The sequence below is a fragment of the Mauremys mutica genome, chromosome 4, assembly GCF_020497125.1.
Source record: "Mauremys mutica isolate MM-2020 ecotype Southern chromosome 4, ASM2049712v1, whole genome shotgun sequence".
NCBI classification, from domain to species: Eukaryota; Metazoa; Chordata; order Testudines; family Geoemydidae; genus Mauremys; species Mauremys mutica.
Genome location: NC_059075.1, coordinates 131745115 through 131763931, shown reverse-complemented (window position 1 = coordinate 131763931; position 18817 = coordinate 131745115). Strand labels below are relative to the sequence as shown.

The window sequence follows — 18817 nt, the reverse complement described above, 5'->3', positions numbered from 1 at the left end:
TTTTTAATATCCACATTATTTTTATGTATCTGTCATATGAGAAAAATCTCTAAAGACAACCTTAAAAAAATCCTAATTTCTTCTCATCACTCACTGAGATTTTTGGTTTCCTATGAAGTGTCTTTCAATGGTTCCCCCACAGATTCAGCATACAACAGTTACTCGCCTAGACTCTTATTTTAAAACGATTGTGATTGGTTTAAAACTTCACCTTCTCTCCTTGGAAGGAATCCCAATAAGTAACTGCTAACTCATTCCTGTCTCATCTGCTACTGTCTAACTGCCACTGTTTTTTAACCAACTACGTGAGAAAAACAAAAATAAAAAGGCAGATTCTAGAAAGCTATGTCAAAGTTAATGTGGCTATTAATTGTAGAAACCCCTTGTGACCCTGGAGCATAGTTAGATTTCTTGAAAGCAAGCCAGGGAAATACCATATTGTGTAAGTGAAATGTCTCTGAAATCAAAGGCTTCATAACTTGAAAAACAAGGGCTTCTGAATGAGTAGAGGAAAAGTACTGAGTGTAAAAAGATAAAGCAGTCACTAGAGTGGGCACTCTAGGAATAACCAGCTGAATCAAGTGAATGGCAAAGTGACAGTTATAAAAAGCAAAAAGAACGTAGAGTCTACTTACAAAAGTATGGGCAGTGTTGACAAACCATGTAAGTAATATTTTGTTTATTCTGGTACAAGATGACCACAACCGTTTTATTTAGCACAATTTCAGCTGTCACAGGGAAACATCACATGTTTTGCTGATTTATTTTTCTGGGGCCACAGCCTCCGCGGGGGTAAATCTGCAGAGCTCCAACCAATGGTGTTAAGCCCATTTGCAATAGCCAAGGATTTGGCCCTTTGTTTTTAATAGCTGGAAGTTTTTTGCTCCCTGTTTCATAATAGCTAAGCTTTCCTACAGTGCACTGGCAACAGACCTCTTGCTTTGTTTACGTGACTGAATGAACATTTGACATAGAGCACTTATAAATAATATATACTTTCCAGGAATATTTCCATAATATCCTTATTTATAGGACTAATAAATATCCTCTCACGTAAAAATATTTAGTTAGCATAAGTGTTTTTAGCAAAATCTGTTGGGAAATCTGTTGTTGGAAATCCACAAAGACTGAGAATTGTGCAAAAACCAAACCTGAGAAATCCAAGATGAGACCTACTCCAATACGTATAAATAGGTGCCTATATAAAGTGACAACAAAGTGGGTGCCCACAGTGGTTTCTCAATACTGTTGCTCTTGAAACTAAAAGTTGCTAAACTCTAGTGTACTCCGGAACACACCACAATCCATTTAAGCTAAGTTTAAATATCTGATCTAACAACGTTCATTTTATGCCAATTTTTGGGTCCAAATTAAGGCCTGTTTTGTGAGTTCTTACCTCACAGAGGAAGGATGAAAGGATCTTTAAAACCTCTTGCCTTATAAGGAAAGCTGCACCATTCTGCGCAGCAGTCTGATGGGTTCACATGTTGAGAAGCACATCTGGTGTATAAGCCGGGACACCTATGTAAAAGATTTAATTTAAAATAGGTTTTACTGAGGGGCCTGGACAGCTCAGGAGATTAGTAATGTACATAATCTCTCTTTACTCCTCAATTACAGATTTTAATCCAGGCTAGGCTAGTAATGCCAAAAATTGTTGCCATCTAATGGCTGTTTTGTGGCTTGTGTGAAATCAGTTTCATGTTCTCAGGCCAGTTACTAACTAGACAAACGTCCACATTTGTCACCACCACTAACTGGCCTTCTTGTTGGCAGCCTCGACAGGGAGACTGAGGCCTAAATTGGCAAGAAGCCTAAACACTCTCTCACTGTTAGTGGTGGATGGTCCCTCCCGTTTAGAGTTGAGGTGCATTGGTAGAGAAGCATGACGGAGTTGGCATGGTAATTGTCAAAGCTCCACTTGTTCTGTGGATAAATGGAGGATTTCAATCCAACAGCTGTCAATCTGGTGTTTTGCAGCAGCACTAAATTCACAAGAACATTTTTTTTTAAAGTTATTTCTCATCCTACTAGAGGTGGCAGACATCCTAATGAAAAGTAACATCAAGTGGCACGGGAACTCATTGTAAGACTGGGGAATAATATATATCCTGCGTTAATAATGGTTTAACCTCAGTAGGAAAAAAAAAACCACACCCTATGCCTTGGGGGAGGGTTAACTCAGTGGTTTGAGCATTGGCCTGCTAAACCAAGGGTTGTGAGTTCAATCCTTGAGGGGGCCACTTAGGGATTTGGGGCAAAAATCAGTACTTGGTCACTGCTAGTGAAGGCAGGGGGCTGGACTTGATGACCTTTATATATATATATATATATATATATAAATTAATACAGTGCTTCCTGAAGTGGTTTAAAACAATTCTGGGATAAAATGCTTTAAAAGACTATACAAATGCTAAGCCATATTAAAATAAGTTTTAGAAACCATGGTCAAGATTGGGTAGCGATAGGCTCAAACACAGCTTTTTAAAATGGTTTTTAACATGTCTGATCTCTCCAAACAACATTTCATAATAGCAGTGAGAGACAGTTTGGGATACCATTTAAATATGTTCCCCACCTGCCCAATATAGTGCCTGGTAGCCTACATAAATACATGTATGGTCAATATTTTGCTCCACTAGTAAAGTGTGAGAATGAATGGCCTTGAATCACACTGACAATATACAAAGATTTTAAGCACTTTTGTACTACCTGCTTATACCACAGATATGCAGTACCAGGAGGAAAAAAACTAAAACCTGTCTAGCTCAAATCCACCAAAACACTGCACTAATTAACAGACCGTACGAATGGATCTATTAGAAATTTGGTGGATTAGTGAAACTGACCTTGTGTAAGGAAACTGTTCCACTTGACTGTCAGAGAAATTTTGAACAGTTCGTCTACTATAAAACTAAAAACTTTCAACAAATTTATATTGAACCATTTGTGATCTGAAGACCATTGAATCAGCTAATGATTCTCGACACTGGTCACTAGGTCTGTCTGAAGGGAAGGGGAAGAGTGCAGTGACAAAAAAAAAATGCAACGAATAGCAATTAGAAAATGCCCTTTGGGGGACAAATACTGTAAACATATACTGATAACACAAACTACAGATGAACTGAGACATTAACATTCTGCATCTACAACAGCACATTAGACGAACATGTAGTATCATTTAAATCATGATCAGTTTATCCAGTTTCCACTACAAAACAAACAAAGCTACCATATGGGATTATAAAACCTAGGCATACACTGAATTAAATCAACGACACAAGCTCTTTCAAAAGTAAAGTGTGGTTCAAAACATATGTAACAAAATATGATGCGTTTTTACCTTGTCTGTCTAAAATGCCTTTGATACTGTGAGCTTCTGTCTCCTGGGTCTCTATTGCAATCACAGTCACTCGCCTGATGAAGACCAATCATCCCAGTGAGCATTAGACTACAGAAAGTTTTCAAATGTGTGCCAAACTGTTAATATCAGTGGATTAGGGGGACTCATTCATAATTATTAACTACTACTGTAGATAACACTAGACTGTAGTAACCTTTCCTGTGACAGGGTGTTATATAACAACATGCTTTTAATCCACTCTCAGGCAGAACAGCGTGGAAGAACAAATCCTCCTGCTTTTATAAAGGTTTAAGGTTCTTCATTCTCTATTTTCCTTCCCCCATTTACCCTACATAAGCTGAGCTGTTCCCGTGGATGGAATTACTTATGCGTAACCTGGGAGACGGTTGTAAAATTTGCTCAGATAAACTGTATCTTCCTCTTCTACTAGTCACTTCTACAAAAAAGCTGCAACCTTTATATTCACAGCTGAAACAAGGTCTCTCTCTTCCTGTCACTATCCTCTCCCCTTTTATTTGATCTCTTACTCCAGTTGCACAATGGTATCTAAATATACAGCACATGAATAGCAGTCACAGTCAAACATGTTGTATATGGAATAAACATTTTCTTACAAATACCACTTTTAAAAATACATTCACAGAAACACAGGGTAAGAAGGAACCACAAGGGTCATCTAGTCTAACCCTTTGCCAAGACGCAGGAGTCATTGTGTCTAAACCATCCCAGATGGATGACTACTGTCAATGATTATTACTATAAAATTTTTGCAATAGTTAAAGGGAGCCTTTCACCAACACAAGAAAGACCAAGTTTTTCAAATATGGGCAGTGTTGATAGGCCATTTTGAAATTTGTCCTGGTCTCACAGCTCTTCTGTAGCTGAAGTTTAGGAAATGTGATGGGCAATTGATGATGGCAGCTGATGGATTGGGCCAGGAGTTGAGAGATCTGGATTCTCCTTCTAACGCCACTGTTTTATTTGCTGTGTGCGCTGGGGCAAATCATTTAACTCTTACGCCTCAGTTATCTTGTTTGTAAAATGGGGTTAATATTGCTTACCTATTTTTCTAAAGGGCTTTGAGTTCTATGAATGAGAAATGCAAATATATCCATCCAATCTGTCAGTCGCATAATGTTGCCAGATCACTGCATACGAGAAAGATGACAATACTGCAGTGAGAACGTACTGCTCATATACCATTTCCCATGACAATGGCCACAAGAACAGATTTCCACTGTACCATTTCATGCTCTTTCCTAATCTATCATGGGAATTAAGCATAAGGGCCCATTCTGCTACTTTTACACATGCTGAGCAGTACTTGACTCTGCAAGTAGCCCCACTGATTTTCAGTGAGGCTATTCATGGAGTAGGATACCACACTCAACATTAAAATGGCAGAATCTGGCCTTGAAATTGTAGTCTCTCATTTTCTGAAAGATAATTAGAAACTGCATTATTGTTCCGTTAAACTATTAATGGCAAATTCATGTTATGCTGAATAAATCTGACTCCATACCATTGTTTAGCTACAGAACAGTTACAATCCAGGTGCAAGACACATAATTGCTTTTCCACTTCTCCCTGTCCTTAAACGGTGCTTCTCTCCCCAGTCTTTGTGACGATTTGGGGAATCTACGTATGACTTAGGAATTTTAGTTAATTTTATGTAATTGCTGTGTCATTGAATGCCTTACTGTCTAATGACTCAGCCATGGGTTGATGAGGTCCCTGACACAGTATTATGTACTCTGTCTGGAAGGAGCTACTGAACAAACAAAAGAAATTGTAGGGAGCATGCCTCAGCTGGAAAACAATTTTAATTAACTTTATTGGCAGGGACAGGGAAATGGAGAGTGGAAAAATCCCCAAACAACAGAACAAAGAGACAGAGGTGACAGAGCATTGGTTTAAAAAGACTATAAGGAAACTTGGGGCAAGAGAGGAACAAAGGGGCATGCTTTCATAGCAGAGGCAACCTTTTTTAACGGCTAAACCAGCCAAGGAAGAAGGAAGCTGGCTGCATGATTCAGAGAAACCATGTGCAGGACAGGGATTCACAAGAACAACGACCAAATGCCAAAGAACACCCAAGAGCAGTGAGAAAACTCAAGGGGAGAAACGGAGGTGTTTTATCATTTCATCTAGATAGCTATATTGCTTGTGCCATCTAAACTAAAGCGTGATTCGTTTTGGAACCTTTTGCAAAGTTTCTGTGTTGTGTGTTTCAACTATTGTGTGTTCCTTAAGTGGTACACTGTAATCCAGAATGTCCACAAGGTTGGAAGCTCAGGAAAGGATGTATTTAAGCAACGCGGGTGTCTGGGAGGGGTGGTGATCACACTGGTTCTGGGGACCAGGGCAGCTGGTCCATGAGGTCCCAGTTCTGTGAGGGGGTAACAGTGTGCGCCCAGCGAGCATGCCAGAGAAGCCAAAGAAAGAGACAATGCTGGAGCCTACCCACTCCAAAGAAAGCTCACAGGCACATGGGTCCTGTATGGTGGGACTCAAATGCAGCCACCTGGTGAGCATTCAGCAGGGGGCGCTCAACTAGCTCTGTGACAGTCTCCTTTATCAGCAAAGAATCCTGTGGCACCTTATAGACTAACAGACGTTTTGCAGCATGAGCTTTCGTGGGTGAATACCCACTTCTTCAGATGCAAGTCTTGCATCTGAAGAAGTGGGTATTCACCCACGAAAGCTCATGCTGCAAAACGTCTGTTAGTCTATAAGGTGCCACAGGATTCTTTGCTGCTTCTACAGAACCAGACTAACACGGCTACCCCTCTGATACTCTCCTTTATCAGTGTATCTGACTTTGTACCTTGTTCAATTTAACTTTATTCTCTTGCAACAAACAGCCAAAAAACCTTTACAAAGCACCCTCAGTTAGAGTGGGATATGTACATATCAAATTATTAAGTCTGTGTAGTATTAAGTGTGGAAATGTTACTTAGATCTATGACTGCAGACTCATCCAAAAACATTTAGCCTTCACCTCCCTCCCCTAAAGAAGAGAACTTTGGGACACTTTCCAGAAAAAACACAACAATAATGTTAAAAGCAAGATGTATAAATAAAACAAATTTCACTAACCTAATTGCTGTTTCTGTCACACCTTTATTTCTTTTCCATGATTTTGTTTCCTTCTCTTCTGATGTTTACTCTATCTTTGCTTTCCTGAAAAATTAACACACATAAATAGGCTTGGAAGGATTCGATTTATCATAAATGTCGATAAACATCAATTTCACTGTATCCACAAACCAATGAAAAAATATTTTCACCAATAATAATCTAAATTTACTGATAAGCAAAGTAAAATAAAAACCTGTTGCTTGAGAACATATTAGATTTTGATGCAAGGACAACATTTTGACTTGTGTTGTTAACACTTTGTGTTTTAACAGTTAGAAAAGCTTTAAAATGTCAAAATGATAAAAAAATTGAATTCTGCCAAGCCTACTTATAAATAATCATTAATCTCCTGTTGTATACTCTTCTCTCTTTTTTTTAATCTTGCCTCTTCCTCTACCCATCTTTCCCTTTTTACCTCTCCTTTGTCCAATCTCTTTCAAACCAACACAAAAGGTAGCTCACTTTGACCCAAGTTACAGATCTTGGTTTTGCCCCAATTCATTCCCAAGTCATCGAAGATCAGGGTTGAAAGAGACCTCAGAAGGTCATTTAGTCCAACCCCATGCTCACAACAGGACCAACCCCAACTAAATCATCCAAGCCACAAACCGTCCTAAAACAAAACAAACACAGAGAGAGGTGTGAAGGTATAATTGGACATTAAATGTCAAAATGGCATAATATCCATTAATTTTGAGCTTTTACTTGTAAATTAGGATAGTCCATTTAAACTGAAGCATGTCACTCCAATCGGGCAAAAAGGAGCTCAGAGACCACAGTAACGGGCACATTACAAATTTGATCAGATTAGACAGATGGCAGCCGATTTTACAAGCATATTTTTACAAGTTTTATTTGGAAGAGAGCAACAAATTGGGAACAGATTTCCAAATGAAGTAAATGATTGGTAGCAGAGGAATACCAAGATCCAAGTCAGCCTGTTCTGGAGTTGGTTTTATCTGCCACCTTGTGTTCATTATAGGAACAGTTAAGTTTTATTTATTAGGTTTTGCTTTGCAATAAACTGTTTTGCAATTGCGAAATAAAGCATTATGCAGAAAGAGGACGTTCCAGAACATGTCCAATATATAAGCTATTTACTTTAAAAAAAAATCACAGAAGTCTGTTTTGAGAAAGTTCTGTTAAAATGAGACATTATAATGCTACTCCCCACCAAGATATGAAGAGAATGATGTTGGCACTCCCAGCTAGAGTAAAAAGCTGCTGTTGGATCATTTATTCCAACCCCTTATGTGCCACTGTAGAAAAGTATTCACAGAGAACTAACAAGGATTCAATTGAAACATGTCTACACTTGTTTCTATTACTTCCACATAGTCCCTTGGCAGGTTATTCCACTGTCAAATTAATCTGGGTAGTATAAAGTGTTAGTTGGATTTATTTTGGATAAATTTAGCTCTCTTAATCCCCACAGCCAAGAACTAAACAACACTCTGGTACTTTAAGATGTACACTGAAAAGTGATATTCACATGGGGTAAACTGCAGAGACACCCCAGGCACTTTATACCAGAGATTAATTTGGTCCCATTCAATCCACTTATTCCCTCTGTGCCTAATTCTGTGCTGATTTACACCCCTGTAAAACCATTAATTTCAATGAGTCTAAATCAGTCCAAAGTTGACTCTCTATTCTATTTCACATATCTACAAAGTTCCCTTGCAACATTTTTCATTATGGGAGGTGTAGACCTGGACCCCTTGTCTCTTGTCCAAGTCTTGTCTCCTAGTTGGTCCTACAGCTTCTCTCCTTGTGTTTTCCCACAGCAGCTTCATGGCAATTCAACTGAGAGGGGACACATCTGTCCAAGTCATTTGACCGAGACTACAGCTATGTCTACACCACAGAGCGTATGCTGCTATTGAGATGCTCTAAACTGATGGGAGAGAGCTCTCTCTCTCAGCTACTTAATTACTCCAGCTCCTGCGAGCGGCAACTATGTTGGAGGTATAGGTATAGCCATGCCAATGTACGTTCCCAGTGTCCTTGCTAACATGTATGAAAACTACAAACAGCTGTGTCTTCACATACATCCAATTAAGTGGGTATTCACCCACGAAAGCTCATGCTCCAATACGTCTGTTAGTCTATAAGGTGCCACAGGACTCTTTGCTGTGTCTTCACTAACATTTTACCATGTGATAGCTTACACAGAAAAGGAAAACACCTTATTCCTGGGCCTGGTCTACACTTGAAATTTTTATCAGTATATCAATATCAGTCAAGGGTGTAAAAAACCCCACACATCCTAGAAACACAGCTATGCTGATAAAACCCCCAGTGTAGACGCAGATATACGGAAGTTCGAAGTGGTGGTGTTTCTATCCCAGCAGAACTCCTCCTTCTATTGGTGCACATTGTGTATACACTAGGAGGCTAAGCCAGCATAGCTAGGCCACTGTAGCTATGTCAGCACAGTAGTATAGACACAGCCCTAGAGTGGTTGCACACTCAGGTACAAAAACATGTTAACAGTGGTCTTAAAAATGCTTAACTACCTATCTCCGAGACTGCATTTCAGAGAGAGAGTTGTCTAGTTGTATCAAGTTTTAGTCAGGCCTCTTTTTAAAATCCTCCAAACAATTTGGCTTTCTTCAAGAAATATGCACAAGTCCCCAGACCCTCCATCGCAGGAGGGAATAACTTATACCAAGTCCATGTCACCTCCTACCAACAATGGGTTTGAGACCAAACAATTCATAGTTTCATACCATTGCTAAGCTAGCCTCAACTTCAGCACCAGAGATATTAATCCAATTGCTTGAATTACTCAACAGTGCAACACACTGAGGAAAGATGGTCTCGTGGATAAGGCACTGGAATGGGACATGAGATCTAGATCTTGTTCCTGGCTCTAACACAGACCATTTGCGCATGCTTGGGCGAGTTACTTAATCTCTCTTTCTCCTACCCTTTATCTCATAGAGCTTAAGGTCAGATGGGACCATCATGATCATCTAGTCGGACTTCCTCCACACTGCAGGCCACAGAGCATCACCCACCTGTGTGGTCTATTTAGATCTTCAGGATGGGGATGTTACATGTTTTGGCACTGGCCGAGTTCCATCATTGTGGTCAGATACACCCAATCTTTGGATCCCACATATTTTCAAGCCTACTGGGTCTGATCAGCATCTAGACACTGCATCTAAATCGGGCCTCTATAATCCCAGGGTACTGAACCCCTGTCTAATACCCCTTTTCAGGATGTGCCTTCAGAGCTGGGCAGCTGGAGAGTGGCAGTTCCTGGCCGGAAGCCCAGCTATGAAGGCAGAGCCACTGCCAGCAGCAGCACAGAAGTAAGGATGGTGGGATACAGTATTGCCACCCTTACTTCTGTGCTGCTGCCTGCAGAGCTGGGCCCTCAGTAAGCAGCCGCTGCTCTCTGGCTGCCCAGCTCTGAAGGCAGTGCAGAATAAAGGGTGGCAATACTGCGACCCCCCTAAAATAACCTTGTGACTTGCCTGCAACTCCCTTTTGGGTCAGGACCCCCAATTTGAGAAAAACTTGTCTCCCCCATGAAATCTGTATAGTATAGGGTAAAAGCACACAAAAGACCAGATTTCACAATCTGTGATGCGTTCTTCATGGCCATGACTTTGGTAGGGCCCTTGTCATAAGTCTTTGACGGTAGCCCAAAGCTATTCTATTTCTGGTGGTTCTTAATGTCCGTTATTCACGATCAGACACCTAGATATCAGCGCCTCTCCCCAGCACCAGAGGGATGATGCAATCTAACATTAGCAATATACAGTGCAGCATGCGATCAAGGTGACTCAAAATGGAGATTGACATACAATATGCTTTTTCACAAAATCAGCCTGGGCATACTAACATAACCCCTCAAACTATCATAATCTTATGTGTACGTGCAGCACCTAGCACAATGGGACCCTAATCTTGGCTGAGGCCTCTAGTCATCAGTGTAATGCAAATAATAAGATACTGCTACCTCCTTGGACTTTGACACTGCAGTTACATTACGATGTTTACAGTTTGTGCAACAGTGGTGTTGAGGCTTAGTTAATTTTCACAGAGCACTGTAAGATCCTGGCATCAAATTTACTGTGAAATGCAAAGTATTATTTAAACTTCTATTTGTTATTTTTTTCTGCACAAGGGTCTTCAGGCTCACTGGGAGGAATTTTTAAATGTGTTCAACTCCCACTGACTTTAAATTGGTATTGGGCATCTATATCCCTAGCACCCTTTGGAAAAATCCCACCCTCTGATATAAGGCCAGTGTGAAAAAAGGGGTAGTAGTAGGGAAATACTAATAAAAATGTAACAGACACTTCTGGGTGGCTCAAGGAGAGGTCAAATGATAAACAAGTCCTAGCATGCCCCCGAACTCTCTATGCTAGTAGACTATAAACCATCACCCCAATAAAAGAAACATACAATTGTTGCTTTTGATGAGCTATGGCAGACTGCATCTACCCAACAAAAATGTTACGTTGTATCAATCATAAAGTGGCAACAGAAATAAAAGCTGATGGCAGTGAAGTCCTTTTCTCAGATGCCTACCAGCCAGGCAAGACTGAACACGCCAAAAAGAAGAGGCATCAGATATGGCAAGAAACCCAGGTAAGAATTTATTTACAAACAGATCAGATGAGATAAAACTGCTTCTCAATCCTTTCCCCTAAATATACTTGCAGGCCATGTAGGAGGGGGTAGCACAATGCATAAATCAGTAAAAGGGTATGAAGTTAGGACCACAGTCTTTGGAGTGTGAAACAAAGTAAACAGTTATCTCCATTCTCTTCGGCTTCATCTACCACTACAAATGTAGCCATTTTGAGAATTATTTTGAAAGTGGTTCCCACTAACATGGTGGATTAGGCATACATTTAAACAGTTTGAGACCAGTATTCCTTGCTCCCCTCCTCAGAGACCAGTTTCAACGGATTAAAAAAAAAATCCACAATTATATACCAACCACACTGTCCAACACAACTGTGTTTGCTAAAATCAGTTTCCGAACATGGCTGAACTTGTAGCACAGACAGGGAGTTGGGCCCTTTGGAGTCCCACGTGGACAAATCCCTGTGCTCTCATGGAGCCAATGAAGTCAATGGGGCTCCACTCAGGTGCCAGGCATCTGCCTGCACAGAACACTCACAAGATAAGAGGCCTTAGAAATATCTATGCCAGGCCTGCACAACTCGTAAAGCGGCAAGGGCCATATTACTCCAAAGAAAACAGCTGAGGGCTGAAACCCCCCCGGCCCTGCCAAAACACCCCCCCCCCAGCACCACCCAGCCCCCCCGAAGCACAACCCCCCCAGCGCTGCCCGGCCCCTCGGAAACACCCTCTCCCCATGCTGCCCGCCCCAGGGAAACAAACCCTCCTTCCCCAGTGCCGCCCCACCAAAACAGCTGTGGGCCGAAAAGGAAGGGTTTTTTAGGTGGCGGGAGGAAAAACAGCGTGCATAGGGTGACCAGGTCACAGCAGTAAAATAGGACCCTCCCCCTCCCCGCTCAGCCCCACCATCACACCCCTCTTCAACCCCCCAGGGGTCACTATATTACTGCACACAGCAGTACCAAAAATTAAAATACTGAAAATGGATACCCCCTCCAGCCACCGACTCGCCATTTGCCTCCTCATCTCCCCTCCCAAGTATAAAGTCTCGCCACCGCTGCCTGCACGCCCGGCTTGTCATCCCCCCACTGAAATAAGGGGAGGGGAAAAGGGGGCCAGTTTGAAGAGAGTTTCTGAGGCTATGAACTAAGGGGAGGGGAAAGGGAGGCAGTGTGAAGGGATTGGATGTGACTGTCCAACACACAAACACAGGGGCCCCAGGGAGCGGGGGCGGGGGGGAGAGCAGTGTGATAGGGGCTGGGGAGGGGGAAGGTCCCTGGACCAGGGAAGGGGGCAGCAGTCAGGGTAGGGCAAGTGTAAAACACACACACACATGTACGCATCTCCCCTGGGGACTTCCTGGCTGCCCACAGACAGTTCAAACCCCACCCCACCCCCGATCACTACGGAGGCCGCCCTGGGACCAACCAGCGCAGTAGCCGCCCTGCCCCCAACCAAAGGGGGGTTTGGGGAGGAGGGTGGTCTCGGCCCAGTCCTCCTTCCCTGAGCTGCGGCTTGAGCCCAGGCCGGGCGCCCCTCCCCTCACTCAGCACTTACCGGCTCTGCCTCGTGCCCAGTGCTTCCCGCCTCAGCGGGCCCCGGAAGTGACATACCCGCTCTACGCCAGGCAGGGGGAGCGGGAGATGGAGACATGTGTGGTTCTGGCCATTAGGGCAGTTGGAGCGCAGCGCACGTGGGGCTGTGAGGTGGGGCCCACCCGGGCAGGGGGCAAACCCAGCAGCCCCACCCCGCTGCTTGCCCATGGGCCACACAGTGAGCCCACGCGGACCGCATGTTGTGCAGGCCTGATCTATGCTATATTTCCCACATATAAATATAACAGTATTTTATACCTCAACCCAAGCAAAAATATTTCAGAACTATTAGCATGGGGCAGGGTTGGAAGAAAATTAAAACATATTTTCCAAAGATAATTTTAATACCCAAAACAAGGGGTTGTCTGTCCATAAATCTACACCAGATAAGCAAAGCTAGTGCACACCCCTGCATGGATTCTTATTTTTGTTTAAGCACATTTTATTTCAGTTTAGTTTAAACCCGTTCCTAACTGATTTAAGATATATTGAAACAGACCTGAGTGATTTAACACAAAATAAGCTATACTAGTTTAAAGTGCCTTTATACTGATAAAACTGCATCCACACTAGGTTGCACTGAATAATTATTCCTATTGTAAAGGATAACATCCCTAACCAAAATAGTTATACCCATACAGAAACTGCCCGTAAACCTGGCCTCAGTGGGTTTAAAAATCACACCTCTAGTTAAACCATTGCAACTCTGTGCATAGACAGTAAATAACTGACCGCCTTGCACCTTGTGTAGTTATTTACATCTGTGCCAAGTGAGCATAAAACACCACCAGTGCAAGTACAGAATTGTGATTCGGTAACAGTCTGCACCCGTTACAAAAGAGTAAATGATACTATGAAAGCGAGGGGGTGTCACATTGTGTGAGGAGGCAGCCCCAGCTCCTAAAGAGACTCCCCTCGGAGTGTGTGTGGGGGGCAGCCCCAGCCCCCCCAGAGACCCCCCCCTCAGAGTGTGTGTGTGTGGGGGCAGCCCCAGCCCCCCCCTCAGAGTGTGTGGGGGGGGCCAGCCCCAGCCCCCCCCAGAGACTCTCCTCAGAGTGTGTGTGTGGGGGGGCAGCCCCAGCCCCCCCAGAGACTCTCCTCAGAGTGTGTGTGGGGGGCAGTCCTAGCTCCCCCCAGAGATCCCCCTCAGAGTGGGGGGCACCCCCAGCCCCTCACACCCCCCTCAGAGCGGGGGGGCAGCCCCAGCCCCTCGCACCCCCAGACACACACACCCCCCAAAGTGTGTGGCGCAACCCCAGCCCCTAGTCACTCGGGGGTGGGTGGGGGACAGACAGCCCCCAGCGCCCCCTCCCTCTCTTACCTCCTCCCCGCCGCAGGCCGCTCCAGTTCGGCGTCCAGCGGGCGGGGTCACCGCCCCAAACCGCGCCCCCTCCTCAACCTGATTGGCCCATTGGCTTGACACCGCTAGCCAATCAGATCCAAGAAAGAAGAGGGCCGCAGCCTGGCTCTCCGGAGGGGCGTGGAAAGTGACGGGGGTCGGGGGTGGTCCCCGGTGCCCCAAGAGGGGAGTGATGGGGGGATGTCCCTGATACCCAAAGTATGGGGAGGGACATCCCTGGTATCCCAAGGAAGGATTGTCCCTGATACTCCACTGGGGGGAGTGATGGGGGGATGCCCCTGATACCCAAAGAATGGGGAGTGATTATTGGAGAATTTCCCTAGAAGGAACTCCGCGGGGAGGGGTGATATCTCTGGCACACAAGCGGATTGGGGGAGGGGGTGGAGTGGCCTTGTCTAAACAGAGGAGGGTTTATTCCTTGGGACCAGGAAATGTTCCTGGCCCTGAGGGGAAGGTGTGGTGCCCGTTAATTATACCTTTGCAGGTGCCTCTGGCAGGATTACGTTCCATGCAGGCAATGCGAGCCGACTGTGTTCACAATTCTATTGTTTAACCTGTGCTCACCCCCGTCCAGGTCACCTTACCCTTCTTCCTCAGCCAGCTCTTCTCTCCAGGAGCAGCAGCCAAGAGGAACTGTGCCAGAAGCTGGCCCTTCAGCTGGCTCGCATTGGGGATGCCCTTGCTCACAGGATTGTCAGAGAGTTTAGGCAGCATGCTGAGCGAGACGAGGATGTTGAACAGGTAGAGAGAGATGAGGGGACAGGCCTTTGTGCTCTGTATGCAAGTATTGTCTGAATTAAATGGCAAACTCCTTTGAGCAAGGACTGTCTGTTCTTGGTCATGCTTGTGAAGCACCACATATGTTCATTGAACAGCGCTCTATAGATACAGCGTCACCTCCATGGACACACCCCAGCAGCAGCAGGGAGAGGAATCTGCCATTTTCCTTAAAAACACCTTGACCCGGTGTTTCTTGAGGCCCAGCTCGGCAGTCCTCCCTCCTGGGATTGGCTCCTACTGAAGCCAAGAGGTTGCAGGATTAGGCCCCTGATGTTTTCTGTTTACAGGCAGAAGGTTTGATAATTCTCACATTTGCATTCCCAGCATGTTGTTTAATACCTTGGCATGTGTGTTTTCACAGGGCCTACACCTGGGAGAACCAAGAGACTTCAGAGAGGAGACAGCTCACTTTATTTTGTTCTTGCTTAGAAAGTTTCATGAAGTCTTGCATTATTTCTGGGCTAGATTTACAGTGTGATGTATGTAACAAAGAGATCCCTTAGCTTAGACTGCGCTGATGTGTTGGTCACTGACCTCATGTGATGTGGTTGGGTGGATCAAATGTAACCTCTGTGACCATTTTGATTATTCACAACATTCCTTTGGGATACACCTTAATGGGCCTGATGCTGCAAACACAATCATTTTAGTAATTTTACTCACGTAGGACCTACTGAATTCAGGGGATTAGGCACATGAGTAAAAGTTACTTATCTGCATAAATGTTTACAGGACTGGGCCTATATTTAGTTAAAAAGCAAATTCTGTAAATTGTATTACTTGTAGACAGTCACCTTTAACCACACCTTATACCACTCCTGAAAAAATTAATGGTGAATGCAGCAATACACAGCATTTAGACTTCCTTATCAATCATTTGTCAAGAAATCTGAATGCCAGTGCACAAATACACACATTTTTGTTGCCTACCTCTATTTACACATGGAAAGAAAAGTGACCTACTTGTTAAAGGTGCGGAGTACCTCCTACTTCCTTTGGCTTTTTTGGGGATTTGCAGATGCTCAGCACATCTGAAAATCAGGCCACTTTCATTTAGATGCCTAGATATGGAGGTGGGAGCCTATGTTTGGCACCCAGCTTGGAAAACGTTGGCTATGAATATTAATTTGAACTTTTTAAATTGTTATATATCCAGGAAGCTTCAGTTTCTGGTTAGTTTGAAGAAACCTCCAGGTTATGTGGTGATATATTCTGCGTAGCAGCTACTTTGATGTTTAAAGCCATGATCACACTAAAGCAGCAGAAAGAACGCTGTAGTACATTGCAGCTGTTGCGGTAACAAATATGTTCATAATGGTGTTTTTCAGCATACAGGTTCTATTACCTAAACCCACCAACATGTTAGAGAGTCAATGTTAATTTCTAAAAGTAGCTCGAGTCAGAAAGTGTAAACATATTTGAAATTATTGCCTGTGAGGGGCATTCCTTCATGTGGTAACAGTGCATTAGCTTTAATCTGCATAGGAGAAGTCATGAGGGAACAAAGGTGGCAGAATATAAGAATTACAGATCAATGTTTCATAAGATTATTTAAAAAATGCCTACTTGGATCATAAATTGTGTTCTTTGTTCTATGCTGGGATGCTTTGTGGTTGTTTCTATTATTAAAAAGCTCAGGATTAAGTATAGAGAAAAATTTCTAACCACATTTATTTGTTTATTCAGTTATGAAAAATAAACATTTACCACTTGCACTTAGTATTTCATGTTTCTTTTGTTAATGAAGTCAAATGTGATCCTGCCCCTGAATGTGGTTCAAATGTATCATCCCACAGGTTAGTCACAGCTGGAGAAGCAATGGGGGGTTGTCAAAGCACAACTCAGAATAGTAGTTATGCCTGTATAAATCATCTTTTGGCACAGGCTTTGAGAAGTTGTCTGTAAGGAGGTGCTGGGCCCTGAGGGGAAGGTGTTGGCAATAGGAAGATAGTCAGCTCCTTGCAGGCCAGTTTCTCACTGTCTGGGTATGTCTTCACTACCACTGTTAAAGCGCTGCCACACTGTAATGTGGCTGTGTAGTCACAGCTCCAGCAGTGGGAAGAGAGCTCTTCCAGTGCTGTTAAAAAACCCACACCCACAAGGGGAGTACCCACCAGGGCTGGGAGTATGGCTTCCAGGGCTGTGGCACTGTCTACACTGCCATTTTACAGTGCTGAAACTTGCATCACTTGGGAGGGGGTCACACCCCTGAGTGAGAAAGTTTCAGCACTGTATAGCAGTGTAGACAAGGCCTTAGTTTCTGGATGGGTTAGGCTAAAATTTAATTGGGATTGAATCCACCAAAATCTCACTGTCACCCCAAAATTTCATTGTCTTCCCCTTCCTAGGGGAGAAGTTGAGCCCATTTAGGAGACAAGAAGATTAGGATCTGCTTCTATAGCAACCACATAAGGGGAGGTGCTCACTGCTAGTGGGCTAACTGTCACAGAAAGGAAAGTGGATTCAAAAAACAAGAGGAGAGGAAAGATTGGCTGCCAGCAGAAAACATACCCATAAATCAATGGTTTAAAAAAAAAAAAGCAACACCTATGTCCTTTCTGTGAAGACTTGTGCCTTTCAGGGGCATAATTTCAGAAAAATTTGGAGGGGAAGAGATAGGGAGGGGCAAATTTGTGTTAATATTATAGGAGATTATATTATATCCTGCAAAGTCAGGGGAGGGGAGCAAAAAAAAGGGAACATACTGACTTATGAAACAGGGAGAAAAAGAAGGTTGGGGGGCACCTGCCCCCTTTGCCCTATAGCAAAGGACAGCCCTCGTGCCTTTCACTTCAGATCTATATCTACTTGTGAAGAACTGCTGCAATGCCCACAAAAGGGATCTGCTACTGATGTCAGCTTCCCCCTTACCGCATTTAAGTTGACCCTCTTTCTGTTTCATATTTGCTCTTCTGTCTTTGTACTACTGCCTAGGACCCCTCATACAGAGTATTGTTAAGTCAAGGCCTTCGGCTATTGTGCCAGTTTTTCCATGCACCGGATGTGTGATTTTGACCTACTCATTTAGGCAACAAGTTTTAGGACTGGCTGCTGATTTCAGGTGCCAAAGACCAACATTGAGAATTGAGATTTTAGGTGCTTAGCACCTCTGAAAAATCAGGCCCAAGTTCTCAGGTTGGGTACCTCAAAAAACAGAGGCACCAAAAGTCAACTGGCTTTTCTGGGTATGGTGACCCTCATCTTCCCCTGTGTCAGGTGGTGGTGGTAATACTTATTTACCTACCTCACAGCCATCTTACGATGATTAACCAGGTAATGGTGTAGGGCCGGCTTAGCTTGTTCTAGGTAAGCTGAGTGGAAAAGGTGTGAGGGAATCCCAACAAATGGTTGTACAGTGCTTTGAAAATGTAAAACAGTAGTAGAGATGCTCAGGGAATCAATCTACAGACCAGATTAACACAAAACTCTCTCAACCTGGTAAATAAAGGAAGATTCTTTTATACAGATTCATTGTTTATTGAGAGTTAGAAAGACCTTGAGACACATTCTGACCCCCTTGGACTTTATGGTAGGTACTGAGCTGCGTAATATGGCTACTTAGAACATCACAAGAGCTGTTGCTAGAAATCAGATCCTACTCATTTAGCTGAAGTGATAAGGGCCTGCAATTTTAGAGTAAGCTCAGAGTTCTTTCCCTGCTGTCCGAAGGATTTTTTGATAAGCCCCTTCCACTTGAAGGAAAGGAGAATCTCAGTTAACTTCTAGCAGCAGGGGGTCTATGACAGTTGTCTAATTCTGATGCTATCCAGTAGAAGACAGGGGCGGATACATACTAACCAGCTATTTCTTGTTTGTATTATCTTGGCTCCTAGGAACTACAGGTGTGGACCAGGACCCCATTGTACTAGGTACTGTACAAATAGAGAGTTACTTACACCCCCCCTTTGTAAATCAAAGCTGGTCCTCAAGAAGCTAGGATACACAGCCTTTCAATTTCACATTGAACAA

General features: G+C 43.5%; 1 protein-coding gene across 20 annotated transcripts in view; it reads right to left on the bottom strand.

The window, feature by feature from the left end:
* KCTD20 (potassium channel tetramerization domain containing 20) overlaps positions 1-14158 on the bottom strand; it is a 43777-nt gene extending 29619 nt beyond the window's left edge. For 2 of the 20 annotated variants that reach the window (XM_045014939.1, XM_045014936.1), the window contains exons 1-5: positions 14030-14155; positions 6464-6547; positions 4426-4512; positions 3344-3451; positions 1397-1521 (exon numbers count right to left, since the gene is read on the bottom strand). The gene's annotated coding sequence lies outside the window, so the exon portion shown is untranslated. Of the gene's footprint in view, positions 1-1396; positions 1522-3343; positions 3452-4425; positions 4513-6463; positions 6548-14029 lie in introns of all 20 variants that reach the window. The other 18 variants (XM_045014947.1, XM_045014946.1, XM_045014948.1 and 15 more) reach the window with 17 other exon arrangements.
* Positions 14159-18817: the final 4659 nt, after the last annotated feature.